Source organism: Eupeodes corollae, chromosome 1 (genome assembly GCF_945859685.1).
Source record: "Eupeodes corollae chromosome 1, idEupCoro1.1, whole genome shotgun sequence".
NCBI classification, from domain to species: domain Eukaryota; kingdom Metazoa; phylum Arthropoda; class Insecta; order Diptera; family Syrphidae; genus Eupeodes; species Eupeodes corollae.
The window spans coordinates 23,493,410-23,505,966 of NC_079147.1; the positions used below are offsets into that span (position 1 = coordinate 23,493,410).

At 32.0% G+C, this 12,557-nt stretch overlaps 1 protein-coding gene across 1 annotated transcript in view; it reads right to left on the reverse strand.

The window, feature by feature from the left end:
- LOC129953776 (homeobox protein homothorax) overlaps positions 1 to 12,557 on the reverse strand; it is a 332,104-nt gene that overhangs the window by 4,812 nt on the left and 314,735 nt on the right. The window lies entirely within an intron of this gene.

Sequence of the window (12,557 nt, forward strand, 5' to 3'; positions counted from 1 at the left end):
ATGTGTGTTCAATTTAAGAGGAGGCCTTTCCACATATGATTTTTTATATATTTTTTTTGAATCAGACTAAAGCCTGATGAAGAATTTTATTTTATACATATTTTTTTGTTGTATTATTATTCCACATATAAGGCTAGACGGGATTATTATTATCCCAAATCCCATTCCCGTCATCATCATTGCCGCCATCAAGAAATGAACCAATGTATGTATGTAGGTATATAAAAATGTTCAAGCGGAGTACCCGACTTGACTTACAAAAGCAGCTTTTTTTTAATATATTTCCTGCATTTTTAGGCCGGCAGACTCCCTAAGGGCATCATATCTCTCTCCACACACAGAGCATAAAGAGGACGACTTGGATATCGGTTTTAAAATTCTTTCTTTTTTTTTCTGTTCCACTATAGAATGCTCCTCGAAAGATGACTGGGATGGTACTTTTTTTGTTCCCATAGTTCTTCTCTGACTCTCACTCTGATGATGCACATTATGTCATTCGTTTTTCCATCGGACCCAAACGGTCCAAGGCAACAAAAAATCGAAAATCAGAAAAAATTGTTAACAAGTGTATCAAGGCGGTATCCTTTTGACTGACTCCGAACAAATATTTCTTCTTACTTAGATCGATAAATTATTTATAAAAACATCAGCAGAAAAAAGTAATAATAAATAAATATAAATTATTTTGAAGATGCGTAAAAAAAAGTGTATTTTATTTGAGATCAATCCATCTATAGCCCTCCGCAACACACACACCCATCAGAGGGCCATCAGAGGGCTATCAGAGGGAGGACATACAATATTTTATTATTTTTTTATCTTCAATTATTATTCTTTTCGTTATGAAACTTTAAGAAAATGTTTCTTACATGAACGAAAAAATATAAAAATATCATCAAACCACACAGAAAAACGAAAAAGGATGTGAAATGGCATCCTTATATTTCTATCGACCAAATAACAAAAAATTGAGTTTGCCAAATGTGATTTCTGTGATTTTATTTTTTTTTGGTTTTTGTCGATATCAGCATCAAAGATTTCCAAAAATTTTTATAGTTGGCAACAAAATTATTGAGAGCAATGGCACTGATTGGTTTTTGATGATATTTTATGCATTTTCTAGCCAAAGATGGAAATAATATTTGTCTACATGTTTATATATTTTATATATATCAGAGTGCACCAAAACAGTCGATATCTGCAACGCCCCATTTTCATGCAATATAGACGAACGAATATTCAGATTGTTAGCTTGCCAAAATAAAATAGGAAGGTATTTAGATAGTAAAGGAGAGATAAAATGATGGTTTGTTTACCTATATAACTTTTTAAATAGTCGATAGAGTGATTTTTGGCATTTTGCTGAAAAGATTAATATTCTGATGCATAGGAAGAGAAACCGACTCAACCGAACGATGGACGAACTGAGATGTATAATATATCGATTTAAAATATTATTCGGCAATTTAATATTGGAAGGAGACATTTTGAGAGTCATAGGGAGTCCTTACTTCTCAAACAACGGAAGTATCCTTTTCTAGTCTAGGTATCTATTTGATGGAGTATTGGAGTCTAGACCAACTATGAGTGCAATGTGGTGATTTTGAAATTTGTGAATAGAAATGTTTCTCTTTAGAAAACGTTCAAATAGGAAAATTCTATGGTTTGCATACATAAGTGGAAAGAAGCCGCAGCTAAAATTAACCTTGTAAAACTGATGAAATATAGCTTAAATAAGCGGATTCAAAAACGAAACGTTGAAACTTTTTGAGTTTCTTTAGGCGGGAAATAGATCTCTCAAGCTTATCACAAAACTTTAAGATTGTTGTTGTGAACGTATAATTAATAATAGAATCACTTTAATTTGTGTTATTTTATGGAGATCATAAGAAATCCTAAAGAATTGTTGATAATATGGGAAAAATAGAGACGTCCTGTTTTCAAGTGTTGGAAAGATGACTTTTCTGGAATTAATACCAACAATCTTTCAAACGTATATGAATAACCATCTCTTAAAGCCGTATGAATAGGTTTAACAGAAATGTTTTGCGAAAATAGTGATATTTAATAACTGCTTCCATTATTTTAGTGTATCTTTATTGTTGGTTTTATTATTTTTAAAAATTTAGTTTAGACTACTGCTTAAGATTTTATTTATTTAATCAGTACTTTACATTGTCGTAGCTGCAAATTATTGCCCACTTCTTTCATCATATTTGAAGCTTAGAACTTATTTTTCTATTCCAAATTTTTTTTAAAGAATCAGTTTAAAAGAACAATCATATGATCTTTTCTAAGCATTCTAAAAATTACTTTGGTTAGCTTTCGAATAAATATTTGTCACTAGTTTGTTAATTGATTTTTATATAAGCCAACCAAATGCTTTAAACCCAGAAATCTAAACAAAATAATGGTTTTTAATAACTGTTTCGAAAAATTGATGAACGTCATTAATGATGAGGTTATATTTTAATTCAAAGATTGTATTCTAAAATTTAAAAAAGAAATCACCAAATTTCATGCTTATTACTTAATTTTTTTCAAAAAAACATACTGACTGTATTTTTTTGGGAAAGAAAGAATTTGGGTAAACAAAGGCCTGAGGTGTATCTTAAGACGTTTTAATTTCGTTTCTATTTCATTTCCAATACAAAAAGATACATTTTGTCTTTTTACGGAGTAATTCAAAGGTAGATGCTAATTGTAGTGCCCATTATTTATTGAGAATATGAAAAGGAAATTAATCGTATGAAACGCGATAAGTCGCTTTTTTGTCTGTTAAGAAGGAATGTTTAAGTAGGAATTTTATATTTTACAGACAATATACCGTATTCAAGAACATTTAAGCTAATCTCAATAATTATAAGTTTTTTTTGGTTTAACTGTCTCATATTGGTAGTTTAAAATCCCTAAAATGGGAACATTTTTAATTTTGGAAAAAGAACGTCAGTTTAGGTCTGAAATGAGCTTAAGCTGAAAAAAACATTCGTAGTATCAAACTTCTTTGAATTTTTGAGAATGTATAGTTTTTTATTAGTTGCTTTTACAATTTTGGAACTTGTTCAAATACTGATCAATTTTTTTTCAGAAGATAATTGCTTAAGGCCTTTTCTTATTAAAATATACATTTTTAGAATATTTTTCGTAAAAAATATAGCAATTTAAAGAACATCAATTCCCTAAGCCTTTTTCTTTAGACATTTCTCTGGAATATAAGCGTGTATCTGTTTCCTTAAAGAAAATATATCTCTCTCTTAATAAAAATTTCCCTTATCAGTAGGATTCTATTTCAATTTTGAAAACCCAAAAACTATAATATCTTCCACATGTGAAATTCAATTTAAAGACACAATAAACCATATTTTCTCCGAAAAAAGAAAAGAAATTAAAAAAAAAATATGCATATTCCCATTCATCCCAGACGTTCTACAAAATGTGAACCTTCCCATTTAAAACTTCATAACACATTCCTACCCAAAGGTATATAACATTAACAAAGCCAGAAGCGAAATCCTACCAACCAAACTGTCTACAGCTGTGACCATTCTTCTCTTTTCCATACTCGTATATTATTATTGGTAGCTATGCTCTGTATCTTTTGGTCGTGGTGTGTAAAAGCTTATGGTTTGAATTCTGCAAATTTTGAATGGTTTTTAAGCACCCAAGGCAACACAAATTCAAGAAAATACACATAACGAAATTGAGGATTTTTAATAACATACAAAACAAAAAAAATTAAAACAAAAATAAAAATCAAATTTTTAATTCATATCAAACAAAAGGACCATACGAAACGATGAGGCGACCGATGACGACGCGACGCGATGGACTATAAGGGAAATTAGCTTCTCCATCTCCTTAAATAAAAAAAAAAAACAAATCAGCCCAAGGATATGAGACGAAATATTGAAGTTAACCAGCCCCTCAAAACCAAAGGCATCAGAACAGGGACCACATCAGACATACTCGACCAAATTTGGAAATAATTTTTGTTTTTTCTTTTTTAACAAAGAAAAAAACAATCCCTGAAAAGCATCAGGATGAATGCATGAAAGGATATTCCGGCTAACGATATGTGGCTTAGTGTACTCTGGTTCTTATTTTCATTTTCCGACCTTTTTTTTTCTTATTTTTATTTAAGAGCACACCACATCATCACACATATAGCACAAAAGGAATTTCGTCCTGTGGAAGGATGTCTGTGTATAAATAATATTGCAGAAGAGTGTTGGGGAGGGGGGGAAACAATATACCCACATCACTTCTCACAGAAATGTATCTTTTCATGTGTGAGTTTGTAGTATATTCGAAAGAAAGAGGTGGTAGGGTATTCAAGGGGGAGGGTATAGTGAGGTCGTTGGGGGTATTTTAATATTATCCCCCCATATGAGTTAAGCTGAGTATGCGATGGCGGAGAAAAAGGATTCTATCCCTTCATTTTCTACCCAGAACCGTCGTCATCGTACTCGTTGGTTGTGGCAGACTAAAATGTAATTCTTCGAACAAGGGACAAAACAGAGAAAGCCATAAGAGCGAGAAATAAGCAAGCAGGATATTGCAAAGGATTACGCATGCCTTGGCATTAGGATTTCTATTTTCGTTTTGTTTGTTGTTTTTTTTTATTTTTTTATTTTGCTTTTGTTCTACTGTACTGTTTGCCCTTTCTCTATTCTTGCCGACCGAGGACTACGACGAACGACGAGGACGATGAGCGAATGCCTGCAGAAAGTATTCAACCCCCCTTTTGGGAATATGTACGGTAACATAGCAAGGATACAGGGTTGAAATGAATTCGAATGGTGGTGTATAGAGTATAGCCAAGAGCTGTCATAGTATTATAGTAGTGATGCTATAAGGATATGAAATTCCTTTCCTTTTCCATATCCGTGACAGGAATGCGCGTTTGAGTGCAACCATAAATCTTTCTGTTGCCGCTGTTGCCGTCACCACCACCCGCGCCACCACATCGCACCAGTTTACCATTGGTATTGCTTCTGCTATTGCTGGCTTGAGTCCTGAGAGTTGCTGAAGATTTAAAAGGCAAACAAATCACATGACGAATGTGTTCAATATATGAGACGAGGTTTTTCTCTTCTCTTATGTTTTATATGAGCTTTGGGTATGCTTCAATGTTCATATATAGGGTTGGAATGGAGTATACCTTGTTGTTGTTGGGTTTGTTTATTTTTTTAGGGGGTGGCATAGAAATTTTATTGTGAAGCCCTTCCATATACATCAGTCCTGTGATGTTGTGTATAAGGGATTATCCTTTCCTTTCTTTTCATTCTGGATTGTGATGATATAAAACATCGCATAGAGCATAGAGCCAGAAGCAGAAGCAGCAGCAACGTGAGTGCTAAGAGATTTTGATTTGTTGTGCATTTTTATTGGACAGGAATTATTAGGTTTATTGCGATAAAATGGCGAATTGAGTGATAGGGGTTATGTTTCGGCTAATTGGGCTTTGCTATTATTTATTATACCAAACAAGAAAAATAGGAAGGATTTTCACTTTAATAACTGTATTTGTACCTACTTATGTGACATTTTGATTTTATTTAACATTTATCTCTTAACAAGAAGAAAAATATAAACAATTAAATAAAATAAAAGGATAACATACAAAATGTGTCATCAACACCATTTTTTTCTGCCTATACATTGTAGTAAAGTAAACATTTTGGCAAAGGTAAGGCAAGGCATGGAAATATTGTTTGGTTTATGTTTTGATCATGATATCCCCATATCGCTTTTGGGGCACACGTAAAAATTCCTCAAATTTCAATCTGTGCGCGATGTGTGTTGCAAGTTGCAGCCAATAACGTATGCATAAAGTTTGCTTTTGGCTTATGTGATGATGATGATGATGTTGCACATAAGTATACCTGCCTATAATACCTTTGTGGATATATATTGTTAACTCCGCATCACTTGAAAGATATGTTTTCAAAGAAAAATAGTGTTCCTTTTTGTTGCTGTTGTTGTTGTTGTTTTACACCAACTTTGTATAGATATTTTTTGTCGATTTATGCAAATGAAACATGAGATGTTTGATGAAGTTGATGTGATGTCGTTATTTTTTTTGTAGTTTTTTTTTTTAAAGATATCCGACAATCCACTGTATCTTTTACATGCAACGATAGGTATAATATAAAGACGTGAAGCTATAATGCACGCAGGGAAGAATTTGGGTAAAAAAAGGCCTGATGTGCATCTTTAAAAGTTTCGATTCCATCATATTTCATTTAAAATACTTTATCATACATCTTCGAGTTAATTAGACAAAACTTTTTGGAATACCGTCTTTTTACCGAGTACTTCAAAGGCAGATATCTCTTGAGTGTTAAGGCGCAACCCAATAAGAATAGAGAATTTTAAAAGGAAATTAATTACACTAATAATTCAGATGCTATGAATCAAGCTAAGTCGATTTATAACTTGTAAATATGAACGTTAAAAAAGGATTTTTTAATTTTACAGAGAATATACTGAAATCTTTTAATTAATCAAAATACTAAGTTTTCTTTTGATTTTTTTATTCTTCTTGGTACTTTAATAACTTTAAAATAGTTTCATCTTCAGTTAACATTTTATATACCTCGGATAACCTTAAAAACGTTTGAAATAAGTCAGCAAGGATAGTAAATTCTTGCCAAAATGTTGGTTGATGCATTCTAAGAGTGTAAGGATTTGCAACAATATAGAAGATATTTAGTATCAAAGGCACTTAAATGAAAACATTGATTGTTTTAAAAACTAATCTACTTCTCAGTTCCAATATCAAATCAAGAGGCTTCAATTTGAACAGCTTGCTATATAGGAGACTGTCACTTTAGACATTCTACAAGTAAAGGCTATGCCACTTCCTTTGGAATTTTCTTTTTGGACCACGTGGAAGATTGATTCAACATCTTAAGGATAGAATTTGGAAGTTATCGAAGACATACAGCCGGAAATATGACAAATGGTCATTTCAAATTTTATGACTAGGAAATGGTTTTGCAACCTTGGACGGTACTAGGATGATATCCTTTTATATTGATATTTATGAAATAAACATGCGTTGCAAAAATAGTCATGTTGAGAAATGTAGAACATGCCTCAAGCTACTGCTAAATATTTGTCTTTCGATCATAAACTTGATATTAAAGCCTAGACACATTTCAGTTAATCCAGCCTTGAGATTTTTTCATTTTTTTTTCGAGCCCAACTACACTCATTTTGGTTCGTTACCATGTGACATCTTAATAGTCTTAATATTATTATATTTGAGATGACAACTTTATGTGTTAAAAACAACATCATATGGAGTCTCACAGCGGGATAACTTGATATTTATTTTGTTGATACACATATAATAATGTACTTTATCAACAAAATACTTTGGCAACATTGTATACAAGCTTTATTTTCATATCCAATATTTCTTCATTTGAATATACTTTAATTTTGGAATGTTTAATTTAACTTTTTCATCAAGATATTTTTCCTTTTGTTTTTATTTTTAGTGCAAAAACAAAGTAAACCAAAGAAAAAAAATAAATTAAAGGAAACAAAAAATACATAGATGTATATTTAATCTCTTAAGATACACATCTTTAGGAATTAAGTTGCGGATGAAAAGAAATTTTCTTTGTTTGGATTTTTTTTTTTTTTTGTTTCTGTTCTCGTTTATATAGTGGGTTGAGGAGGTGTAAATATATGTATTTTGTAGTACAATCCAATTTCTATATAAAGATATATATATATATAATTTTGTGTATATATATTAATCCAAAAAAAAAAGAAAGGAAAATAGTATAAGAAGAAGACGAAGAATTTTTCAGGTTGCCTGGCCAAAATAATTTATTGCCTGGCACCTTGCTCCGATTCGCCTTTGTGAATATTTGTGATTCCATTGGGAATTTTATTTTAGTAAACAAACACCATAATATAATATACCTACATAGGACTATAAGACCCGTACCAGAAAAGACATAGCTTTGAAACTTAGAGTATAGAACCAGCATCCAACTTCAACTTCAGCCCTCTGAGAATCTACCAATACCTAACCCAAATGGACTTGGTCCCGTATATATTGTATTATAAGCATCACCATTCGAGAGTAAGAGAACAGTTTGCCGGGGGTTGAAAGTGCAAATAGACGTTGTAGTGAGGCAAGAAATTGTAACTTAGGGTGTGCGGGAGGCCCGAAAAGAAAAAAAACAAAAAAATAATGTATCTAAATGGAATTTTCGTCTTCCATTAACACCAAATATGCACGCCAGTTGTCTTGGTTCTAAGCATTTAGCAGCCACAGCTAAGGCACAGTCAAGGCAATACCTGAGAAATGATTTTGTAATAAAAACAACAACAACAAAACAAAAACCCTCTTCAAGTTTCAAAAATAAAACAACAAACCAGAAGAAAAAAAATCATATCCTTGATTTTCTTATTATATTTCCTTTTTGGACACCACCACCGCCGAAAACGAAGGAAAGGTGTTTGCGGATATAAACACATTATATCCTTTTTACTTTTTGGCAAAGCAGCGGTGGTCGTCGTCGTCACCGTCACCGTCATCGTCCTGATGTTGGTATATAGTTCTTTTACTAATTTCACTCAGCAATAAATTATTTTACTTTTACCCCATAAGATACAATATATTGTATATCCGGTGTATAGGTTGGTACTTTATAAGTTATACCTTCGTGTTTGAAGGATAAATAGGGTTTGGTTTTAGCGGCTTTGATGGTTTGGCTTGGTTTGAATTTGGGGCCTTATGTTTTGTTCTGACAATTTTTGGTCCATTATTTTTTTTTTTAGGTTTGTTTTACTTTAGCTTTTTAACTTTTTTTTCTTCTAAGGATCGTATGGAAGGGGGAGAAGAAATATTTTATTTTCAACTAATAACATTTGCAATATTTAAACGTATTTTCATACTTTCATAGCAACATACAAATGTAAGTATGTTTATATAAAAAAAAAGACCGATGAAGACGATAAGAAACCAAAAAAATGTAGGTATACTTTATGTATAGAGAGGCTCTAAATGTGGGTTATCAAGCTTTTAACATTTGACAGGATAATCGCCATAAATTTTACTTAGATTTTCTTTCTTTTTTTTGTTGGGGTTTGGGGGAAGGAGGGGTTTATTTCACTTTCTTTTCATGAAGATTGGACATATTTTAAGGTTGACGTCGGAAAATAATACACACATTTTGTTGGGTATAAAGATTTGGTTTTTCATATACCCATCTACTTAGGAAATGCTGGAAAATGTTTTGGAAAAATCTAGTACGTATAGCATAAACAATGTTGTGGGGAATCTTAACTTAAGTAAAAGACTATGTTCTTTCTATGTGGTATTTTCTCAAACAAAATAAGTCGTCTTAAAGGTCAATAAATAGAGAAAAAAGTATCGGTTTTGGAAAATGATTAGAAGGTAGGAAGAGACGTTGAAGGTCATACAAAAGTTTCAGACAGTTCATTGGTGGGATATTGGTTCAAAAGGAACAACCCAGTTGAAGAATTTATATATCATCAAAAAAGTTTAACTTGTTTCTGTAGAACAAATAATATTTCACATTTCATGAATTTTTTCTTAAAGATTGTTGATATATCAGTTACTGTTTAACTTTTTCATGGTTGGAATTTGAGTTTTTTTAACAATACTCAAAATAGGGTAAATGCCTCTGATTTTTTATGAAGAATTAGTGATTTTGTGAACCATAAATTATTTGAATAGTTTATCGTCCAAAATGGTAGAATTTTCAAAAAATTTACTAACTATTTTTCAAGAACATTTCATTGAAAATTACACAAGTTAAGTGTTTAAGCTTTCAATAATCTCAAAAACATGTTTAAAAATAAATGTTCCAATATAATTTTAATTGTTTTGGGTCGTAGCCTGGAAACTGTAAGATTGGTAACAAAATTCCACTAAAATTCAATTTTCTTTCAAATGGTTAAACTTATTTCTGTAAATATCCGACAACAAAAATGGACTCACATCCCTAAATTATTAAGGATTTTCCAAAAAGAAATTTCATTCATAAACATATTAGTACATATGTTAATTTTAAATTTATGTAGTACCCGTAGCATGATGGTTAGTGCGTTGGACTGTCATGCAAGGGGTCTTGGGTTCAATCCCTGCCTGTGCCACCTTAATTTATAAAAATTAATTTTCGCGGGTACTGCCTCTTGCGAGGAATTGACAAATCCTTCAAGAGTAATTCTTGTCATGAAAAAGTGCTTTCTCAAACTAGCCGTTCGGATTCGGCCTTAAATTGTAGGTCCCTTCCATTCCTGACAACATTACTCGCACACAGGAATGGTTGAGAGTTGTAAGTCACTAGGCCCTGGTTCACAACGGACTGTTGCGCCACCCCATTTGATTTTTTTTGTTAATTTTAAATCTGTCATCTTTTGACATTTGACAAGCTTAAATTACGCCATTACCAAAAGTGAAACGATACACGCTTCAATAACAAATTGTGACATTTTTACAGTCACAGATCGAAATAATGGATAGTGGCACCTTTTCGCCCGGAAAAAGTAAGATAAAGAAAAAAGTAACAAATTTTTAGACATTGATATAAGTTAGTGATATCAAAAATTATCGTTTTTGTCTCTCAAGGATATTGATGCACTAAACTGTAGTGTTAAACAAAATTTTGACTTGTGGATTTTTTGTCAATTTTTTGAATTATTCATTCCAAAAGCTCATAACAATGTCTTTTGCATACAATTTTAATAGGTCTTAAGGCTTTTTAAGCCAGTATTTTCAATAAAAAGCAGAATAAAAAGCAGAACTGTGGCATTTGAAGCTAAGAATAATTGTTGAAAAACCTTTCCATTCTCAACTCGTCACTGTTTCGCACAGTTCTTGGGCTGACGAAGATGTTGTAATTTTACACGTATGTGTTACGCTATTACCAAAAATGAAACGGTATAATCTTAAACAACAAATTGTAAACATTTTACAGTCACGGAAAAAGTAAGATTGGTAACAGAATTTGAGACGTTGGGATAAGCTAGTAAAGTGAAGAATCAAGAATCAAACCGTTTTCGCCTCTCAAGAACAACCATAAGGTTATTGATTCTGTAAACCGTAGTGTTGAATAAATCCCAGATTTGTAGATTCTTTGTCAATTTTTGAAATAATTTATTCTACAAACGATATAACACTGTCTTTTGCATAGAATTTTAATAGGTTTTAAGGCTTTTTAAGCCAGTAATTTTCACCCGGAAGAAGTGAAGTAGGTCAATTAACAGCCAGGTCGTATTATAAGAAGCTCTAAATAAAAAGCAGAATTGTGGCATTTGAGGCTAAGAATGATTGTTCAAAAGCCTTTCAATTCTCAACTCGTCACATTTTGGGACAGTTCTTGGGCTGACGAATATGGTGTAATTCTTCATATATTTGTTGCCAATAATACCAAAAAAGAAACGACAAACGCTTCAAGAACAAATTGTGAAAATTTTACAGTCACGGAAAAAGTAAGATTGGTAACAGAATTTGAGACGTTGAGATAAGTTAGTGAAGTGAAAAACTAAACCGTTTTCGCCTCTCAAGAACAACTATAAGGTTGTTGATGCGGTAAACCGTAGTATTGAAGAAAACCTAGATTTATAAATTCTTTGTCAATTTTTGAAATTATTTATTCTACAAACGACATAAAACTGTCTTATGCATAGAATTTTAATAGGTCTTAAGACTTTTTAAGTCAGTAATTTTAACATGGAAGAAGTGAAGTAGGTCAATTACCAGCATCGTCTTATTATCGGAAGATGCGAATAAAAAGCGGAATTGTGGCATTTGAGGCTAAGAATGATTGTTGAAAAACCTTTCCATTCTCAACTCGTCACTGTGTCGCACAGTTCTTGGGCTGACGAAGATGGTGTAATTTTACATGTATTTGTTACCAATATTACCAACAATTAAACGACACATGCTTCAAGAGCAAATTGTGAAAATTTTACAGTCACAATTCGCAATATTGGGCCTTTCCACCTTTTTGCCCAGAAATAGTAAGATTGGTAACAGAATTTAAGACGTTGGAATAAGCTGGTAAAGTGAAGCATCAAACCGTTTTCGCCTCTCAAGAACAACAATAAGGTTATTGATGCTGTAAACCGTAGTCTTGAAGAAAACCCGAATTTATAGATTCTTTATCAATTTATTTTTGAAATTTCCAGGCACGACATAACACTGTATTTTGCTTAAAATAATAATTGACCTTAAAGCTTTTTAAGTCAGTAATGTTCAAAAGGAAGAAGTGAAATAGGTCAATTACCAGCGTCGTCTTATTATAGGAAGCTACGATAGAAAGTAGAATTGTGGAATTTGATGCTTTGAAAATCTTAGAATAATTATTAAATATCATTTCTATTTTCAACTCGTTAAAGTTTGGCACAATTCTTGGGCTGACGAAAATGGTGTGATTTTGACTGTATCTATTACGGTGAAAGTATTGGTGCTGTCACCAGTTCCATGTCAGCCGGCTGAAATAGTCATGCATTGAGAATGACAAATTTTTTCCTTACAATGAAATAAAAGAAAAAATCAATTG